Source organism: Protopterus annectens, chromosome 2.part1 (genome assembly GCF_019279795.1).
Source record: "Protopterus annectens isolate FY-2018-M chromosome 2.part1, PAN1.0, whole genome shotgun sequence".
Lineage (NCBI taxonomy): Eukaryota > Metazoa > Chordata > Ceratodontiformes > Protopteridae > Protopterus > Protopterus annectens.
Window position 1 is genome coordinate 1,382,618,707 of NC_056729.1, and position 19,789 is coordinate 1,382,638,495.

A 19,789-nucleotide genomic window follows, 5' to 3' on the forward strand; every position below is an offset into this window, starting at 1 on the left:
GTTAACCATATCAAAAGCTTTAGACAGGTCGAGAAAGAGTGCTGATGAGAGGCTGTTATTATTGTGGTTATTATTAATGGTGTTGGTGAGGGATAGGAGAGTTGAGGTGGTACTATGATAAGGCCTGAAACCATGCTGAAGGTTAGCTAGAATGTTATGTTTTAGTAAGTGGTTCATAAGCTGTTGGTGAATACTTTTTTCCATAATTTTGGCTATTGGAGAAAGGAGGACTATAGGCCTGTAGTTAGAATAGTCAGTAGCGTTACCTCCTTTGTGTAAAGGAATAATATGAGAGATTTTCCAGAGATCTGGAATGGTTCCTTCGGTTATGGTACGGTTAAATCAGGATGGATATAGGATAGGCGACTACTTTGGCAGCTTGCTGAAGGTATTCAGATGGCAAGTCATCGGCTGAGGGGGTACAAGGTTTGAGTTTGTGGATAAGTTTATAAATGTAGGAGGTAGGGATGAGTTTTAGTTGGAATGTAGGCTGAGTATGAGGTAAGGAGTTAGGTAGATCAGAGTTATCTGTTGCTAGTTGGTTGGCTAGAGATTGTATGGTATTTGTGAAGAAAGTGTTAAAGGTATTGGCAGTTTGATGGGAGGTATTGTTTTCTGACCCTAGAGGGGAAGGAGTGCTAGATTGGCCAGGGTGAAGGAGGTTATTTATGCTTGCCCAGAACTTTTGTGGATTAGTGTGGTGATTTTGCTGCAGTTTGCAAAAGTAGTTTTTTTTATCAGAGAGAATTTAATAGAATGGTGAGCCACTTGAGAACAGCCTAACAAAATGAGGGATAAAACCTTACCCTCAGAATCAGGAAGGTCAGAAATAACCTGATAAGCCTGAAAAAGAAGAGTTAAGACATACCTGGTCATATGGGTCTGATAATTAACAGCCCGAAAGGACAGGATCGCATCAGTATACATGTTTTTGCCTAGCCGTTCCATGGCCCTACTGTCCTTGTCAGAAGGAACCAATTTAATAGAAGGCAATAGTTTGGAAGGTTTGCCAGAAAAGACAGACACAACAGAGGGGTCAGCAGAAGGACATTTGTAAAGAAATTTGCAATCAGGCATCTTATAAAACCTATCAGGCTTTTTAAGGGCTGACGGCTGAGAATCAGGAGCCTGAGAAGCTGTTAAAAAAAAAAAAAAAGTGTCTAACCGGGCAGGCAGAACCAGAAGGACAGCAGAGGGCTTAGGGGGCTCCATTTAGAGGATTGAAACCGGAGTACAATCCCATTTAAAAAATTCCATCATAGGAGAGATTATCCGTAACAAGAAAGTTCCTCAAAATGAGAATCTAGACTAATGGAGTCCTCCTCTTCAGAACCATAGTCCAGTGGAAAAGGAATCTGACAGGAGTAAGCCAAGGGCTTTGCTCCAGTGTCCAATTCCTCATCAGAAGAGTCCTGCTCCTTAGGCCTCAAGAGGAGTAAATCCCGGGGGGGGGGGGGGGCAACAGAAGCTCTCTGGAGGTGGGCTTCAAGGCCATAAGTACGTTAAACAAACCCCTGCATAAAATCTTGCCATTCATGTTGGGGATCCTTAGGAGCAGGGGAAATGTGTTTTGTTTTCTGCTTCTTTTTCAAAGGGATGTCAGTGCTAAAGACCTTAGGAGGTTCGGACCCTTGCTGGTACCAACTTATTGGGAATCTCCTCCCAAACAAGAATCTGCGGAACACCCCTCAGTCCCTTGAATATGATCAGCCTAGGTTCCCCCCTCAACATATGCAATGGATGTCTGCACAGCCTCAGAGGATGTGTGTGAAGCTGGATCCATGCTATCCTTAGAAACCTTTATGACAGAAGTACCTGATGGAACAACTGGACGATCCTTTGGACTTTCACCAGCCTCAAGAGAGACGTCTGGGGTGGGGGACGGTACAGCAGCAAATCAGACCTGACTGTTTTGGTCTTCCTGGAAGACCGCTGACACACTCGGGACAGGACAATTCTGCCAATGCACACTGTGCCAACAACTGAAGACATTAGTTTTCTAGGTAACTAGACAAGGAGGAAAGATGACTGCAAATGATCTTGGGGACAAACACTTGACAAACTGACCATGAAGTATGGTCATGAAAAGCACCCAAGCAAAACAAACACTGCTCGTAATTGTCCTTATGCAGAATCTGTCTCCAACACTTACATGACATGTAAACTCGCAATCAAAGAAAAAAAGAGAAGAAAACCCCAAGAGAGCACTTATCTGAAAACAGTTTGGAAACCAATACAAATGAAAGAGTGTTCAGACCAGCGGCAAAGAAGTTCTGAGCTCTCAACATCTGTATGTAACCTTTATACCCTATGCAGTGAGCAGAGAGCATACCTGTGATGTACAATGTCTTGAAAACGTAAGGCTTTCTTATACTGGCCAGACGTTGGGCTACCTTTGGCAGGTTATCCCTTTAGTAAAGATTACTGCAACAGTGATATGGAAGGACATCTCATAATGTGAGCCAGAGTCAGCAAAATCTTAACAACCTGAACTCCTTGCAAATTGGAAAGTGATAAGCAGCTTTTAGGACCAATGTTGCAATGAAGCTACAGGAGGTAATATGATTTGAAGGATTAACACTTTAAATTTTGTAATCTTGACAAAAAGAGTGAGAAAGGAGAGGTCCAGGAGTGGTATTCCAGGTCCCCTCTTTCTTTGGTACCAGAAAAAAATCCTTGAACAACAGTATTTGCCTCACCTAAAGGTACACATTCCATCACCACCTGAGCCAACATTTGATCTAAAATGTGAAGAAACAGTGACGCCTGGTTGTCAGGATGAAGATGAATCCATGAAATGGGGGAAGATCTCCCACTGCAATCTGTACCCCTGCTGGGTAAATCACAAAACCCACTTGTCTGAGATAACCTGATGCCATTGTTTAAGATGAGACCTACACTGATAAAGTTTTAATGGATTGACAGGGGGAGAGGAAAGAAGGGTCTAACAATCATTATGACTCTTTAGTCTGTCCTTGGTTCTGGGAGGCTCCCCCTTTTTTCTTTGAGCCTCACTACTACTGCATTCTGAGACTTTGCTTGTTAGAACCTTTTTTTTTGGGAGACTGCTTGCTCTGCTTCCTGGAAATGGATTCTGAAAAGGAAGAAAAGTTTTTACTAAATCCTGAAAAGGAGAGCTGAAAAATCTCGGTGACCCCTGAAACAATTTCTCTCATCAAATTTACGGAACTCTCAGCAAAAGTGCCTCCCATCTTTGTTCAGGGAAGAATTCAAGATCTCAGATTTAATACATTCTGCCCACTGATCAAGAACAATAATTTATTCTCTTTGACAATCTTTTAACTGGAGCTACGTGGGCTTCTGCTCTAACGTCCTAATTTCCTTGTCTCACTGTGCATCCCACCAACCATTTCTGGCACTTCATCACCTCTAGCTTCCTCAGTTCTGCATTCACTCCCCATGTTTCATACAGTAGCAGTGGTTGCACCATTGTTTTATACACCTAACTTTTCAGCTCATTTGACATTCTTCTGTGACACTGTACCAGCTGGCTTCAGCCCCTCTGATTCTAGCTTTGGCCTCCCTATTCAGATTACCCATCACCTCAACCACTCCTGCCTAATACCTGAAGCTGTTAATCTGTTTCACTATTTTCACATCTATCTCAGTTTACAGCTTCTTCTAATTTAGCCCATTTGCTGCCATGACAATTGTCTTACACATACTCATTTTCATCTTATGTTCCTTCAGCTTTGCATTCCATTTCCCTGTCATTTGATGAAGTTCTTATTCAGACTCTACTTGTAATGCTACATTGTCTGACTACCACAGCTTTGTTGATCTGCCTCCAACCGGTTTGCCAGTCCATGACTACTATCAACAGAAGTGAGCTCAGTAATTGGTCCTGATGCACACTCATTCCCACTGGGAACCCCTCTACAAGTCTGACCACCATTAACACTTGTATCACTGGGTCTTTCTACATTGCCTGCACTAGTATTACCAATGCTTCTGGACTGAGACTTCGAAATATCGAAAGACCGCTCACATTAGCTTACTTGGGAACTTGTCATATGCTTTCTTCAAATCTATAAATGCCCAGTCGGACTCTCTTCCTCATCTCTATTTTCTCAACTGTGTGTCTCACTGCAAACATCAAGTTGGTTCTACTATCTTACTTTATTCTACTCTGTGTATCACCAACAACCCTCTCCAGCACTTCCATGCAGTGTGACAGGAGTTTCACAACAGTGGGCAGTGTAGCGGTTACTGCCTCCTTTACCCTTGTATACTAGCACTAGAATGCTTACTCTCCTTTCATCTGGGATACAATTTCCACTCCATACTACAGAGAATATTCTTTGAAGCCATTTCTCCCCAACTTTCCCAACATCCTGATCATATTTGTTATGACCTCATCTAACCTGCTACTTTCCCTGACTTAATTTTCCTTAGTGTTCTTGCTTCTTTTAGGGTGGGCTCTTCTGTCATCATAGGCTGTCTCTGGAGTAGTACAGCTTCTGTTGCGTTTTCTTCATTCAGAAGCTGCTGGAAGTACTCCTTCCATCTGCCTTTGATGTCCTGTGGACTGGTGATCAGGTTGCTGCTGGCATCCCTTATAAAGGGTGTCTGATAACTACCTTCACTCATCTTTCTGTTTTTGCCTTGCATCCTAATAGGAATTTTCTTGTGCCATCTTTGAGTTACTTTCCAGAAGCTGGTAGAGTGCGCCTCTGATGCTTATTCTGTGCTATTGCAACTGTTATCTTTGCCTCTTTGTTGGCTAACCAGTATTCCTTCTGAGACATTCTATTTCTTGATGTTTTAAGATGCAAAAAACCTTTAAAGAACCATTTTTCTGAAGACTTAAGAGTACAAACAGGATCCACGACCTGGCATGCTGAGATAGCAAAAGAAAGAAAGAAATCAGTCATGTGAAAGGACAGCCTTAAAAAGGTCTGACAGGTAAATCCAGGACCACTTCTGGTTGTGCTTATTTCGGTCATGATCTTTGGAAAGTCACAAGGAAATTTCATCCAGTTTGTTAGGTATAATTTTCTTGCGTTTTGTTTCATATTCTTCCCTCATAATACTCAGCATACCCTCAGATTATGTGTATAGCTAGGATTAAAGCAAAATTATCCAGTCTGACAGCCTTAGTGTGAGCAGAAGGGGCCCTTTATTTTAACTGAGAAAGTCAACCTGCTGAGGCAACAATTCTTACTTCTCCCTTGCTAAACTGGGCAACAGAGAACCGGTGCTGCTTTGTCAAAAGGGACCTACTACAATGGTGTTTGCCCCCTTTTCTTGACTTTTACTAATTCCCTGGATTCCCTGGGGAACATGGGTATAACAGAAGAAGCATAAAAAAACACATCTGTCTATTTGAGAGAGAGTGCATCCATCTTCCAGGCCCCTGGGGATGGTGCTCGACAACAGAACTTCCACAAAACCCCATTTAGAGATAGAAATTGAGCAAAAAGGTCTGCTTCTAGCATATCCAATACATTGATCGAACCTAGGAAGACATTCCTATTCAATAAACTCCAGAAAAAAGGAGGCGGAAGACTCGACTGCAAAACCACCTCAGTATTTTAATGTAAGGATGCCAATCCACACAACACAAACACTAAACACGAATAAAATGTTGTAGATCCCAAAATCATGAACGCCTTCCTAATACATGCGTTTTCGTCCAAATGGACTTCATCAGATTACATTTTAAACTAAACCATACATCTTTTATATCCATTTAAAAAAATGTTAACCAATCAATTGTCAGTGTGCTTTTAAAATCATCAAATAAGCCTCAAACCTAATTAATAATTCATTATGTTGCTCTCGTTTTAATAATTCACTGAGGTGGTTTTGCAGTCGAGTCTTCCGCCTCCTTTTTTCTGGAGTTTGGTGAATTTTGTTCGCTACATTTTCTTTTGTTGGTGCATTCCTATTCAATAGCCATTGACAGGAGTCTGCCTGCCAACATATTTTCCAAGAAAGGGATGTATGCTGCTGTCAGTCACATCTGTTCCTTGTACTCACTCACGATCCTGCATAGCCAGTCTGTACAGTACCTATGAGTGAATTCCTCCCTGTATGAGGATGTACCACATCACTGTTGTGATGTTTGTCACAACTTGGAGGACCATTTTTTTTCCAAATGTGCATTTATAATTCCTCCCTGTATGAGGATGTACCACATCACTGTTGTGATGTTTGTCACAACTTGGAGGACCATTTTTTTTCCAAATGTACAGATATAATTTCCCTTTCATTTATGTCCTTTTACCGTTTGGTCCCAAGTCCCCCTGGAAGTATAACCCACATATGCCCACAAAGCTAGATTGCAGGAGTATGTGGTTAGGTCATACTGGGTTGAGCTGGTTTGAATAGTATTTTCAAGTTTAGTTGGAAATGTCCTACCCACCATGAGGTCTCTCAATGAGGAGGAAAGGGGGATGATTCCAAATTTTAGTGGCCATACACTCAGACACAACCCATTTCTGGTTCAGCAATTTATGGTCTTCATATACAGGCAGGCTAGTGGGACCATCAAGATGCAGGAAGCCATGAAGCTTAACATTCTGAGGGATTCCCTGGCTGAGATCACGTCCTGATTAGTGATGTTCTGTGGCAATAAGATTACAAAGAGAAACCCTGCCCTCTGCCAAGTAGGTTCTCAGTAGTTCTATGCTCGTAAGTGCCCCTAGGAAAACTTAACTGTTATTACGGGCAAGACTGGACTTCAAAACTGATGGAGAGGCCTAGGTTCTAGAATCAGTTCAAGATAAAGTCTGGTGCCTTGTTTCTCACCTGAAGAGAATCGGCCTGAATGAGGTAGTCATCCGGGTAAGGATAAATATAAATGCCCTTAATCCTGCAAAAAACTATTAATGAAGCCAAACATTTACTTAAGCTCTTGGGTGCAGTGGACAAGCCAAGGGGCAAAGAATTCAACAGGTAAGGCACTCGCCTTTTGCAAACCAAAGAAACTTCTTCTGGTCTTTGATAATGTAGGTGTGGAATAAGCACCCTTTAACCCAGAGTAGCCATGAAGACTTGAGGGGATATCAGATGGAGAGGGGTTTGGAACATTTGAAATCTGGAATAAGGAACTTGTTTACATGGGACAGATCCAGTACAATCTCCATATGCTTTTCCCTGGCATCAAGAACAGTATGAAAGAGAAGCTTGTGGCTTCTTCCATGTGCATTCTTTCTATGGCCCTTTGCTTCAACAGGTTCCTTAGCACAGGAATCAAAGACTGAACTGGTCTTCTGAACAGGAGAAATACCTCTGCACTATGGAATTTTTAGCAACTGCAATGTGTACTCCCTTGCTGATGAATGCAAAGGACCCACTAGTTCTGAGTAATGTTTTTCCAGTTCTACACAAAAAGATTAAGCTTCCTACTAATTTTTTTTTGAACAGGTTGTACAGGAGGAATGGGGGGAAGTTTGGCTTGCGGATGGAGGAAGGAGGCAGCCTGAGTAGTGCTTGTTTCCTCTGAAGTCCCAGGATTCTCTTAAAAGTTGTGCTTGCCATTCCCTTCTGAATTTGCCCTTTCCTCCATCAGTTCTATTCTGGTCTTATCTGGGTAAGGCGGCCAATATTTAGTTGGGGAATTTAGGATGAATATCTGTGCCTGGGATTCACAAAGGTGTGTTACAAATTATACAGTTTAACATTTCTTCACCAGTCTTATAAAAAAACCTTCAGTAGGGGGTCCAAAGAAAAGGACCTTGTCCATTGGCACATTTAGGAGCTCCATCTTCACACAGTCTGGTAGGGGAAAAGCCCTCAAACTAGGCACATCTCCAAATTACAGACCCAATTACTACTACCCTACATAAGGCATCTAAAGAATCATACCCATATTTTTGGAGTGTTGGCAACATGAACACAGAGGTCACATGAGGGACATCTCCAGCTTCATATCCTTATCCTGTATCTCCCTCTGCCTTAGCCCTCATCTTCTCCAACAGAGACTGCTAATACAATATATGTGGGCAGTTCAAAGCTTTGAAATGAAAAGTAGCAGAAATATAATACATTAACAACAACTTACAGGATACAAAAAATATTTTACAGTCAAGCTCCTAGTGCCTTGGTCAGTGACCTTCAAATGGAACTGATCAACAGTTTATAAAACACTTAAAAATAAACACATAAATTGAAATTAATTAGCATGAATTGAATTAAAACAAACACAAATGGAAACATTCCCCTCAAATCTGTTGAGTATTCTACTCTTCCTGTCAGTAAAAATCGGGTTCCTGGATAAAGCTGAGGCAGATCCAGGGACACCACAGTTGAATCAACTACACAATTCTTGTAGATAGATTTATAGGATTCCTTGATCCAGGAAAAGCAGTTTCAGGAGTGCAAGCGGGAGGGAATTTTTCATCACAGATATGTTCATAGGTTCATAAGTTGATACTAGGCTATCTGCCCTAGGGCATTTATAAGCCTAGCCAGAGTGTGTTTGGCTTTTGCCACCCTTTTAGATTAGTTGACTGTGCCTCTGTATAGTAGGTCACAGAAGATAGCCCTTTTGAGATTAGTTTACTGTGCCTCTGTCTAGTAGGGACACAGAAGAGATCCCAGGGGTAAACCTACAATCTCCCATCCACTCGTCAAGATTTCTCTTGAACAGGGTCATTGATGGACTCTGCCTAACATGGATTGGGATTTTGTTCCAGAGTGAGGGGAGCCTCTGGGATATGAATCTGTCCCTCCAGCATATCCTATTTATTTCTGTGCTGAGGTTTAAGTCCCTGGAGCATGTAACTCCAAGGGATTTGGATTTCCTGAGGTGGAGCATGTCCATTAATTCTGGGTTGGACATGGCTTTATACGTCAGGCACAGATCGCCTCTGAGTAGGCGGTAAGCAACTGAGTAGAGCTGGCATTTATTTAGCCTAACTGCGTAGGGCATCTGTTTGAGTCCCTTGATCCTCTTGGTGAGGTACTTTTGGGGTCTTTCCAGTTGCTGCAGGTGTCGGGTAAGGTACATCCGAAATGGGGCACTGTATTCAATTATGGGCCTGATGAGTGATGAGTAGAGGGGCACAATGACCTCTCTTGATCTAGATGTGAACCTTTTCGTGATAAGGTGGCTATATAGAAGGTCTTTCTAACCACTTTGGCAACGTGATTGTCAAAGGAGAGATTGCTATCTACTTGGGTCTCCAAATCCCTAATTACTTCTTCCGTACTTAATGGATTACCACCTATGTGGTAATTTGTGAGCACTTTGTTTTTCCCAAAGGGGATGACTATGCACTTTTTGGCATATAGCTTTAGGCCATGGCTCTGGCACCAGTTATCCGTCTCTGTGAGACCCTTTTGGAGGATGCTTGTGTCAGTCGGCGAGTCGATTATGGCACCCGGTTTGCAGTCATCTGCGAACTTGGTCAGCCATAGTCCTCCCATGTTAGCCTGTACCTCAGAGAAATATATACCGAACAAGAGAGGTCCCAGGACTGAGCCTTGTGGGACGCCACTTGTAACTGGTTTAGAGTCTGACATGGCACCTGCAATTCTGACCATGTGGGTTCTATCCCTGAGCCAGTTTGCAACCCATCTTGTGACATAGAGTTTGATATTTAAGCTGGTGAGCTTATTTATGATGCCCGAGTGGGGTATTGTGTCGAAGGCTTTTGCGAGGTCCAGGTAGGCTGTGTGGACTACCTTCCCTTCATCTATGGCCTTGGTGACCGTTTCAAAGTCATCGACCAGGTTCAAGAGGCAAGATCTGCCCTTAACAAAGCCGAATTGGGTAGGATCCAGTGTTTGGAGGTTCCCAATGTCTTTGTTTATGAGTTTCATGATGATACACTCCATAGCTTTGCAGACCAGGCTAGTCAGGCTTATAGGGCGATAGTTTCCGGGGTCTGTTGTGGCACCACCTTTGTGGAGTGGGACCACTGTTGCTGTACGCCATTCCTTGGGTACATATCCTGTAGTAAGGCTGAGATTGAACAGTGACTATGTGAGGGTTCAGTTCTTCTTGGAGTTCGTGTAAGACCCAGCCCGGGACACTGTCCAGTCCCATTGATGCTGTGTTTTCTGCTTTGGAGAGGGCAGCTCTCACCTGTGCATCTGTGATGTCAGGGAGGCTACACTCTGTTGGGATAGACATTTGCTCTTTTGGGGGGAGAAGTTTGCACTGAACCTGTCTGCCAGGATGTTGGCAATGTCTGTGGGTTCAGTGTATTTTTTGTCATTTTGAACTAACTCAGAGCTTATCTGGGAGTTGCCCCCCAGGTTCCTGACATGACTAAAGAAGGCCTTGTGATTATCGTTAGCATCTTGTGCAATTTTTCTTTCGAAGCTGGCCTTAGATGATTTTATGAGGGATCGTAGTTTCTTACTAGTACTAATCAGAGATGCCTTCCCTTTTTGGGATTATGCTCTATCATGTAGTAGCTTCCTCCTTCTGTTGTATAGCTTATTTATGGCTGGGGTCCACCAGACAGGTCTCCTGCCTTTGGAGGAATGAGTCTTGGTTTTATTTGGGATAGCACGATCCATGCATTCCTGTAGGTGTCCATAGAAAGCGTTCGTAAAGGATTCTGCGATTTGGGCCGTATTTTCCACTGGCCCAGGGGCTTTGAAGGATTCCACCTCGGTTTTGAGAAGTGTGAAGTTTGCTTTTGAGAAGTTCTTCACCGTGGTTTTCTTGTCTGGGGGTGGGGACGGGATATGGATGTCCAGTGAGATTAATTTATGGTCAGATCTTACCAATGAGGGGTATACCTCTGGTATGGAACATAGAGTCCCCATGTTGGTGATGATCAGGTCCAATATGTTTTCCCCTCTTGTGGGAGTGGTGACCAGTTGTTCCATAGCATTTGAGTTTATAAATTCTAGGAACCGTTGGGCGAGGGTGTTGGGGCTTGAGTAGTGCTCCCAGTCTATGTTTGGGTAGTTGAAGTCACCCAATATAATGGTGTTTGGAGAGACCTTCATATTCTCCAGTGTTCTCAGGAAAGCCGAGTGGGGTTCCTGAGTTTGGGAGGGTGGTATGTAGCAGGCTACAAACTGAAAGGCAGTTTTGCCCACTGTTAGTTGCACATGGATGGTCTCCGATGCTTCATGCAGTGCCACTAACCTAAAGGTGTGGGTATCTTTGATGAATATGGATACTCCCCCTCCTTTTGTGGTTCGGTCCGAGTTTTGGGGCCGAAAAGCATGGTATGAGGTATAACCTGGTAGTGCTGGGGTCCTCTCGGGAGGCTTGAACCAGGTTTCTATTACTGCACAGATATCGATATTCTCCATACTGAGGAGAGCCTCGAGTGCATGCATCTTGAGGTTTAGACTTCTGGCGTTGAGCAGCATTACCCTTAGTTTCTTTTTCTTTGTGTTGTCTATGGAGGTGGGTTTGTCTTTTGAGCCTTGCCTAAAAAAGGCACTATGGGGGTGGCAAGAGCCTTAGCCAGTATTCGGAAGCCCAGGGGTGACAGGTGCAAGCCGTCCCTAGTGAAGCAACGTGGCTTGTCGAGCATGTCATCCCAGGCTGACAGACAATGGATCCCCTTTGAATGCCACCAATACTTTAGCCAATTGTTAAAATTGATCATTTTTGTCTTTATACTGTGGCATCATTCTTGGTGAGGGTAAGATGCTACTCAAGGTCAGGGTCATACCGGCCTGGGCTACATGATCAGAGAAGTTCCTCTATGTCTCTTTTCATGTAGTCCAAGGAGGTACATCTCAGGTCATTCACACCAGCATGGACAATGACGGAGTCATATTTGTATTTGCTTTGGAGTGACCTGAGTGCTTGTGTTATGTGGCGGATCCTGGCACCCGACAGGCAGCTTACAGTGACCTTCTCCTTGTTCAGCCTGGTGAGTGGGAAGTCAGTGTGTCTGGCAATAGAGTCACCTATTACAAGTGTATTAGGTATGTTGTTTAGCCTTAAGGGCTGTGACTGTGTGGCACACTGACTTTGTGAACTGTGTGATACGTGGGTATTGTTGTGGGGTAGCGGTTGCTTGGAGGTCTCTGCTGCTTGGGCAGATTTTTATTTAGAGCCTCCAAGTATGTTTTTGTGTGTTTATGTGTTTGGTTTTCTGTTGCGATAGGTCTATGTGAGACTGGATTTGTGGTGTGTGTGGTTACCTTCTCCTCCTGACTGACTGCGCCAGTATTGGGTTGAGAGAGCTCAGCCTCCAGTTTGGCTATATAGTTGCATCTCTCACATATATTTGAGCTAGTTGCGAGGAGGACAGGGTGGTCTGTGTACATAAGGCAGTTGTAACATTGCCTCAAGAGTCCCAGATTCACCAGCTGGACTGGAGAGTAAACCCGAAACTGACTTTTGGACATGCCAGAGTAGTATAAGGAACTACTTTTTGACTGATCAAAAAGGACCAATAGGGAGCAAAGTACTTAAAGGGAGTATAAGAGTGTGTAGTGCTTTAGTTTATTAGTGCTTACTTATAAGATTACTTATACGAGCAACTGCAGGGCTTTAGAATGAAAATAGAGTGCTTACTTTGAGATTTAGAACAGTTCTAAGGGAAAAAGTGAAGTGCAGACTTTGTGGAGCCGGGAATAGTTTCCGCCAGGTTAATAAACTTAACCTCCAGGACATTTGTGATTGGAGGAACAGTAACAGCCCAAAGCTTAGGTGGGGCCATAAAAGGACACTACACAAGGTGGGCCTCACTGTACTCTTCAGATCCCCACTGGAACTCGTCCACCTATGAAGGGTGCCCTCCAAAGGAGAAATCCAATGGTGGAGAGGCAGAGGATAGGATGTCACCATTTTTAATCTCTTAAGGAACAGCTGAATCTGTCCCACACAGATCAGCTCACCCGCTTCAGAATCAGGTTATCCGATTCCTCCACTGAAGGTCCCACACTTTTTTCTGAAAAAGTCCCACACACATCAGGCATTTCCAAATTTTGCTGCTTGAACTTTAGAAAAGACATGAAAGCCAGAAACAACTGGAAAAGTTGCTGCAAAGAAGCGTGAAGTGAAAAGTGAGTGAGGGTACACCTGACCTTGACTGAAGCAAACAGCATGCCACCAGTCTGGCCTTTGGTGTTTTGTGTCTCATGGCTTCAAAAAGAACTCCCATGGAGACCTCAGATCATGGGTGGATGACACAGACCTCAATCAGTTCCTCAGGAACAGCCCCGTGAAGAACAGTTACATTATCCTCCCTCTTAATAACAAGAATGCAAACCTGACAAGGACCCACTGCATCAGAAGCAGTACTGTCTTCCATTTTGAAGGACACATAGAAAAGTGGCTTTTTGTTGGCTTGTAGACCTGTCATGCCAGATTCCTCGGCGAACAAGGACTATGAACATATGGGATGTCAAAACATCTGGATGTGTTTGCAGTTGATGGAAAGTACATTTGTGTAAGTAAACATACCATAACAGATGTCTAAACAGATTACTGCTGCAGCAGCCTATGCTATATGGGCAATATCCTACCTTGGATACAATAACCAGCCAACTTCAAAAGCTTAAGGGCACCTTCCATGTATCCAGCCTGGGTCTATCAGTTCATCGAAGTGACACTACAATGAACGGTATTTCATCAAAAATGCCATTCATTGAATTCTGCTCATGTGGGGGACTGTGCCCCCCACACCCACACTAACTATATAAACCAGCTTCGAGATCACACTACAGTGGGGAAAGGGCAAATTTCCCAATCCTCACTGTACCACAATCTCAATATGATCAGTTCGATGAATGGCATGTTTCATGCAAGTGCCCTGAAAATGCCGTTCGCTGAACTGCTTTTTCAATGAAGCCCTCCAGACCACTGGAAGACTGAGCTGACAGAGAAAAGGTTCACTGCTATGTAAATAAAGTGTCCTCACCCTGGCAAACAAATGAGAAAAATTCACAGGAGCTTTGGGAGGAAGCAGTTACTGTTGTGATATATTCACTTACACAACAGTATAATGTTCATTAGATCACTGCTGCAGTAGCCTAAGTAATACGGCTGGAATATCAAAGGTTAGAAACTTCAAGAGGAGGAAGGATAAGGGTCCATGACAGTCCTAGCAAAGATTTCTTTATACCCACAAAAGGAGTCTAGTTTGTAGTGCTTTGTGAAAGTATGAACAGCAGACCAAGTATGTTACATCTAGAATACTTCCCTAAATCCATTCCTTTCCAAAAAGCCAATGACGAAGCCAAAACCCTTGTAGAATGTGCCTTGACCCTGCCTAGAAATGACTCACTATGGTGACAGAAACAAATGGAAAAATCATGGAATAACCATTTGCAAATTGTTTTGACACTAGTTGTCCATTTTTCTTATTTTCATAAGAAATTAATAACTAATCAAAATTTTTTAAGGTTTTAACTTTGTCAAGATTGTATCCAAGTTGTCTGTGGACATGAGTATGAAGAAAGTAGAGTTGTTTAAACAACTTACTAGAACAGCAGTATTCCATTAATGATGGGTTACCCTGCCCAAGGTAACCTGACATCTGGCAAAAGCCACAACCTTCCTGACACTTCTAGGTCCAGTGAATGACCTCAGCCTACAGGTGTAAGGTACATACGTGTACGCATGAGCGCATGATCCTGAGACTAAACTAGAGCCAGGAGACCATAGAGGAACCAGAGTACAAATGAAGTAGTAGTCCAGCAAATAAGAAGGGAAGTGAAATGAGCCCCCCAACACGGTCCATAAGGTATAGAGAAACCATAAAAAAGAGTGAATGAGACTGGAAGGACGGATGCAATACTGCAACAGTGATCAGTAGCACATCTACTGTTATGGTAAAGTTCCAACATTGCACTTTGTCCTACTTTGGTCATAGGTTCAAAGGGGAAGTACTGGTTAGGTGCCCTTGTACGACATTTTAAGCCTAGCCAATTTCCATTACAAGGCTCATAGATAGGTACTAGGCTATCTGCCCAAGGGCATTTCTAAACCTAGCCAGTGTGTGTCGGCTTTTGCCGCACCACTGATTAATTAACTGATCCTCTGTCAAGCAGAGCCAATGAAGTGATCCCAGGGGTGTATTTTCTGTTACCCATCCGCTTGTCAAGGTTTCTCTTGAAGAGTGTTAGTGAGGGGGTCTGCCTGATGTAATTTGGAATTTTGTTCCAAAGCATGGGGAGTCTCTGTCATAGGAAGGTGAGAGGGGGTGAAGTTTGCACTGAATCTATCTGCCAGGATGTTAGCAATATCAATAGGTTCAGTATATTTTGTGCTATTTTGTACTAGTTCAGTGCATATCTGCAAGTTGTCACTTACATTCTTAACATAGCTAAAGAAGGTTATCTTTTGAATCCTTGGCTATTTTTCTTTCAAAGTTAGCCTTGCATGATTTCATGAGGGACCTTAGTTTCTTGCTGATACTGATCAGGGATGTCCTTCCTTCTTGGGATTTGATTTTTTTCAGAACTAGTTTCCTCCTCTTGTATAGCCTGTTTATTGCTGGGGTCCACCAAACTGGTTTCCTTCTCTTAGAGGAGTGAGTCTTGGTTTTGCTAGGGATGGCACGATCCATGCATCCTTGTAGGTGCTCATGCAGTGCATTTGTTAAGGTTTCTGCATCTTGGGCAGCGTTATCCTTTAGCATGGGGGCTGTGAAACTTACCACCTCCGTCTTAAGTAAGGTGAATTTGCTTTAGAAAAGTTTTTACTGTGGTGTCCTTAGTTGGGGGTGGGGGTTAGATGTGGACATCCAGAGTGATTAGTTTATGATCCGATCTAAGATCTAACCAGTGATGGGTTGACCGCCGGTGTGGAACACCTGTCGCCCATGTTGGTGATGACCAGGTCCAATATGTTTTCACCTCTGGTAGGGGAGTTTACCAGCTGATCCAGGGCGTTTGAGTTGAATTCCAGGAAGCGCTGGGCCTGGGAATTTGTACTGGAGTAGTTTTCCCAGTGAATGGTAGGGTAATTGAAATCGCCCAATATCAGGGTGTTCGGTAGGACCTTCCTGTTTTCCAGCATCTTCAGAAAGGTGGAGTGGTGATCCTGGGTCATGGAGGGTGATCTGTAGCAGGCCACAATTTGCATTGCAGATTTGCCTGATGTTAGTTGCACATGGATGATCTCAGAGATATCATGCTGTGCCACTAACCTGGAGGTGTAGGTATCCTTGATAAGTATGGATGCACCCCCTCCTTTTGTGTTTCGGTCAGTGTTCTGTGGCCGAAATGTGTGGTATGAGGTAGGAATCAGGTGGGAATCAAACCCTGTATCTTGTGTCTGTGAAGTTAACATATGAACCATTATAACAACCTTGTCATTGCTGCAGTACTCCAATACTGATGAGTGATTACCAAAGCTAGAGATTAAGAGTGGATAGGTGGGAGACGGGAGCAGTCTACTTATGCCTAAAAAGGGCATATTTAGCTACATGGATCATATCCAGCCAATAATATAACAACCATCCAGCATCAAATGCTTCAGAGCACTTTCCATGTGTACAAACCAGTCAGCTCGAGCTGAGCTGACTTTTTTTTTTTTTTTTTTTTAGCCAGTTTTGGGCACTCAGACCTTCAGAGGCTTCATACCAACACAGAAAGGGATGCAGAAAAGTACAGTTTTGTACCTACCATAAATGTAGATGTCCGATAGGTATGCATCTGCAGTCATCACATATGGGTTGTCCTGCCTCAGGCAGCCCTTCGGCGGCCGGATTCCAAAGTCTGGGTCTGGCCTCGGCTGATGTCGCACTTTCCCCGATGTCAGAGCATCTGGGGTATAAAAGCATCAGCCGACGCCATTTTCCTCAGTTTTTCTTGCCCCAGATGCCAGGTTCCCTCTAAGGAAGGCTAAAATTTGGAGATATGCATTGCAAAAATAAATCCAAACATGCACAGTACTATAAAAACAAATACACCATAATAGATCCCCCCAGCTAGCTATAAGAGGGGTAAGTACCCAAGAAGTATACTACAGAGGGGAAGGAGGGAGGGTAAACCTGACTGCAGATGCATACCTATCGGACATCTACATTTATGGTAGGTACAAAACTGTACTATGTCCTTCAAGGATGCATCTGCAGTCATCACATATGGGTAGAATACCATAGCCAATCTGGGGGTGGAGGTACTAAGGTAAAGGATGGTGTAGCTAAGATACCCTGCAGGACTGCCGTAGCAAAGCCTGCTCTGGATCTGGAGTATAAAGGTAAATTGTAATGCTTGGCAAATGTATGCACGGAGCTCCATGTAGTAGCTTCTAAAATGTCCTTGGTAGCCACCCCTCTTAGGAAGGCTGTGGTGGTGGCTGTGGCTCTCGTGGAATGAGGTCTAATGCCAGCTGGCACAGTTTTTCCATGAAAGGAGCAACAAAAACGAATGCAATTTCCTATCCATTTTGAAATTGTCTGCTTGGAAATTGCTTTTCCTTGTGCCCCAGCAGCATATGCTACAAAGAGCTGGTCAGTCTTTCTGTAACTTTTAGTTCTGTCCAAGTAGTAGCGCAACTGTCTGTGTACGTCCGGGGTGTGCAGAAGTTTCTCCCCTTTATTTTGTGGTTGTGGGAATAATGTAGGCAAGTGAATAGCTTGGTTCAAAGATACCCTGGATACCACCTTTGGCATAAATGTAGGATTGGTTCTCAATGAAACTCTGTCCTGATGAAAGATAAGAAATGGCTGTACTGCCATTAGAGCTTGTAACTCAGATACTCTTCTTGCTGAGGTTATGGCCAAAAGGAAGGCAGTTCTCCAAGACAGAAACTGTAGATCTGCAGATGCTGCTGGTTCAAAGGGAGGAAGTGTTAGTTTTTCCAACACGAAGTTAAGGTCCCAAGTAGGTAGAGGTGGTTTTCTTGGAGGATTGATGTTTTTGATTCCTCTTAGAAACTGTCTCAGGAGAGGATGAGAGAAGACAGGTAGATTAACATTGTATTCTGCTGAAATTGCTGAAGCATGTACCTTAATGGAAGAGTAAGACAGGCCATTGTGGAACAATTCTGCCAAATATTCCAGTATATGTGCCATGTTCATCACTGTCACATCTAGGCCCTTTGTTGTGTTCCAAGTGTGAAATCTTTTCCATTTTGCTGAATATGCCTTCCTTGTGGAAGGCCGTCGAGCTTCCATAATAATATCCTTCACTCTCTGGGATAGCTTATCCTGAGGAGGAGTCATGGTATTTTCCAGGCAGTTAGCTGCAAGGTTTTCAGGTTGGAATGCAGAGTCTTGAAATTGTGCTGCGTCAGTAGAAGTGGCCATAGGGGGAGAGGCCACGGTTTCGTCTGTGACAAGCTCTTTAACAGTGGGTACCAGTGCTGTCTTGGCCAGTTTGGAGCTATCAGAATCACTCTGGGCTGCTCTGTCCTGATCTTCAGTAAGACCTTGGTCATTAATGGGAGAGGTGGAAAAGCATACACTGTTAGAGCTTTCCAGCTGAAAGAGAGAGCGTCCACTTTCCATGCTTGTGGGTGGTATGTCCTTGATCAGAATTTCTTCAGTTGATGATTGTGGGGGGAGGCGAACAGATCTATTTCCGGCCTTCCCCATGATTGTGTTATGAGTAAGAAGATGTCTGGGTGCAGCATCCATTCGTGTGCATCCATGGTATTTCTGCTTAAGCTGTCTGCCAGTATATTGTCTTTCCCTGGCACGAACTGGGACTGCAGCTGTATATTGAGTTTCAAGGAAAGTTCCCATAGATTCATTGCCAGTCTGCAAAGACGGTAGGAATGAGTGCCTCCTTGCTTGTTTATGTACCACATAACTGTGGTGTTGTCTGTCCTTATGAGTAGGTGGCCTTGATGAAGAAAAAGTTTGAAGTCCTCGATTGCTTGCATCACTGCCAGCATTTCCTTTTGGTTTATGTGCATGCGCAGCTGTCTTTGTGACCATAGCCCTTGGATACATCTGCCCTCCATGTGTGCTCCCCAACCTTGGTCTGAAGCGTCCGTAGTGATGGTTTGGTTGGCTCTTGGCTTGCTGAAGGGCAACCCGCTGTTCGACTGGCAGGCTTGAGCCCACCACAGAAATTCCTTTTGGAGGCATGGAATGAGTGGGATCAAGGTTTCTAAGCTGTGATTGTGCTGAGTCCATAAACTCCTTAGGTACCATTGTAATTTTCTCATATGCAGCCCTGCTTGTGGGATCAGAAGAATGCAAGATGCCATGTAACCCAGGGCCTGCAGGATTTTCCTTGCAGTCAGCTGAGTTTGTCTCGTCAGATTCTTGAAGTAATCCGGTAGTTGTTTTTGTTTTTCTTCTGTGAGAAAGGCCATTTGGGTGGTTGTGTCTAGATTCACATCCAGAAAAGTTATTCTTTGGGATGGAACAAGTCTTGATTTGTGGATGTTGCCTGTATATCCCAAGGCCTGCAGTAGGTGGATGGCATAATCCAAGTCCTTTAACAAAGTTTGCTTGTTGTCCGCTTGTATAAGGCAGTCGTCCAGATATGGGTAAATTTGAATCCCCTGAAGTCTGCAGTGTGCAATTACTGATGCCAGGCATTTCGTGAATACTCTGGGCGCAGTAGATAAGCCAAAGGGCAATGCTGAGAATTGATAATGCTCTGACCCTGCAAGAAATCTGAGGTGTCTTCTGCAACTTTGTCTGATAGGGACATGCAGGTATGCCTCCTTGAGGTCTAGAGTCACCAGCCAAGACCCCTTGCCCAGCATGGGAAGGAGTTGTTGTAGAGTCAGCATTTTGAATTTTGGCACAATGAGGTAAGTATTCAGCGCGGACAAGTCGAGAATAGGCCTCCATTGATTTTCTTTACTTGGAACAAGGAATAATCTGGAGTAAAATCCTTGGCCTTGTTCTGAAAGAGGTACCTTTTCTATAGCTTTCATTTGTATTAAGTTGGAAATTTGTTTCAAAGCCTCTGCCCTCTGATT

General features: G+C 43.7%; 1 protein-coding gene across 1 annotated transcript in view; it reads right to left on the bottom strand.

The window, feature by feature from the left end:
• Positions 1-19,789, bottom strand: part of SELENOI (selenoprotein I) — a 1,061,441-nt gene that overhangs the window by 681,880 nt on the left and 359,772 nt on the right. The window lies entirely within an intron of this gene.